Here is a 2,728-nt window from a genome sequence, read left to right on the forward strand (position 1 = left end):
ACTACTGAAAGGACATTAGCACCTCTTCTTCCTCACTGAGCATCTGAGAATGTATGAATACAATTATACGGAGGTATAAAACAGTATCCCCCCCTCCACCACCGCTGTTCTGAAAAAGAACGCTAGCCAACACAGGCACGCAAACCACTCACATCATTCGAAAGAAAAAGTGGAGCTCATTCTAATGAAGTTTGTTTCATCTGTGTAAATTCAAACTGACAATATTGCGTACTGCAAAGCAGCGTAATTCAGAAAGCAGTTAAAATAAGAGTTGTAACGCTGTAGCATTTTCAGTTAGCTTAAACTTCCTCTGAGCCACCCAAATGACTTTCCTACACTTCAGCAAGCCTCAAAAACATCATATTATCCAAATAGTACATTAAGCCAAACTGATTTAAATAATGTCCTCTATATCTGCACAGTCTGACTTGAGAGGCTTTGAACTCCCACAACTTTGTATAGTACCAACACAGTCCCAGCGCTTCACACTTTCATCCGCAAGCTACACAAATGTCAGAGGAGTAAGCACAGCTTGTGAGCACAAGCTTATGAGTTTCTCACAGCTTGTGAGGAACATCTGTAGACACTACTCAGGCCCGAAATTATTTATGATTCTTATTACAGCTAAGAAGCTAGAACAGAACATCACTGAACTGTAAAAGTGCTCTTTGTAGTAAAGACAGACATAAATGATTATTTACTGAATTTAAAGGTTCACTGTTGACCCTGTAAATGGCGAATAATCATATATATTTGTCTAGAATAATCTTATATGGGTAAGAAAAAAGAAAAAAAAAGACCACTGAAAATATTTAAGTTTATGTTTTAAGAAAACTTTAAAATGACTTCACCAACTGCACAAGTCTGTGGCTTTCTGGAAGTTGGAAAAAACACATTCAAAAAGATCTGACACTATGGCCTGCCTTGGAGAAGAGCAAGGAGTAAACTTAAGTACATATAATTTGTATAAAATGCACAAAAAACATTCTGTTTATAAACAACTGTTTATCAGAACAAGTTTTACATGTCATCAAATGCATAAACGCAGACGTTTTCATACTGTCTGTGATCGCTGATTCATTCAGACTAAACATCAATAGCTGGTGAATCGTAAGAGATACAAGAGTGGAGCAAATAAAAGTGAGGGAGTAACACTAACCCTATAGCAACTTTAAATAACTTATTGTTATTTCTGATAGGCCAATCAGCTGAGGAAGCCGGTGGCGGCGAAAAGCTTGATCAACCACTTGCAGATGCAGGAGTTGGTATGCCAGACACTGAATACTGAAAGTACAATAGTAACACAGATATTAAAAAGACTAATATAATAATATTTATTATTTGTATTAGTGATGCAATAGAGTTTTAAAATTAACACATCAATATCTAATAAAATTATCACTCTTTAACATCCGAGTCCTGTCAAGTTATCATAGTTTCACTTCAGTCAAATGCTAATTCATAAATGAGAGGGTGTGAAATAACTCAACAGGAAATCTTTATAACCTGCATGTGGAAACATCATTTTTAATGTAATACTGATCCAAAGACTCTGGCTGTTCAAACGTGTTCATGTCTTACCAGAATGTCTTGTGAGCTCACTGGGTGTCTCTTAACAATGTTTGCATAGCTTTGTGTTTGCTGCTTGTCATTGTGCTTGCTTTTCATGTCATCAACTTGTTAGGGTTCAAGCCCTGAAGGAGCAAAACCCGAACCACTGCTACTACTACTGCTATACTGTAATAACTTTCGCACCAGATCACACTTAATATTTGAACCATGCACTGTATTGTGACGAAATGCCCACCAAATTTATTCGAAAACAAACACAGGTTTGTTGTTGGAGTTTAAGTTATTTGCCTACTTCATTTATTCCCTGCTTTTCAAAGAATAACATCAGCCTCTTTCTTAAAGCACAACTATGGTGTTTTTCACAAGAAATCACTGATATTCATGAACCATTTAACTACTACCTGTTAACTGGACCCTTTATAACTAACTGCCTTTTCTCCCATGGGCCCCCTAGCCTGTGGCGTCCCCGGGCCCCTCACTGTTCTCTATTTACATGTTTCCTTTGGGTCATATTATATTTCATTGTTACGATAATCTGCTTTATGTCCCCCTTAGACTCAATAATTCAGACAATTTGGTGCATGTTTTATCCCGCCTCTTGGACATAAAGTGCTGAATTTCACAAAACTTCCTAAAACTAAGTGTTTCCAACTTGTAAATCCTGTTGCTTGCTGGAACGCCCTACCTGAGGATGTCGGGCCAGCAACTCCAGCATCCTCTTCTAAATCTCATCTGAAAACTAGTTTTGTATAAAAGCCTTCTGAGAGTAAAATTTTAATTTATTTTGTTTTATTTCTGCTTGTCCTACTTACTTTATTCCTATCCCACTAGTTTTTGTTTTTACCAATTACTATATTGCTATATACAAATGCACTGTGTAACCCTGCCTTTTTTTACTGTTTAGCTGTATACCCTGTATGTGAAACACTTTGTGACTGTGTTTTGACAGTATTATTACCATTATTATTTTAGCTCAACAAGCATATTAATGGCTGGAAATCATTTTTATTCAGCATACATATAGTCCTAAACGGAAAACTGTTGCACATGCAAAGTGCTGAGTAACATTGCTTGATCTTCCCTAGAGCCGGGAATTACCTGTGGACTCTCTGATATTTATGCTTTTCATGGAGAGCCGGCTGAATTAATTGTGAAG

Source organism: Chelmon rostratus, chromosome 2 (genome assembly GCF_017976325.1).
Source record: "Chelmon rostratus isolate fCheRos1 chromosome 2, fCheRos1.pri, whole genome shotgun sequence".
In the NCBI taxonomy this organism is placed as follows: Eukaryota; Metazoa; Chordata; class Actinopteri; order Chaetodontiformes; family Chaetodontidae; genus Chelmon; species Chelmon rostratus.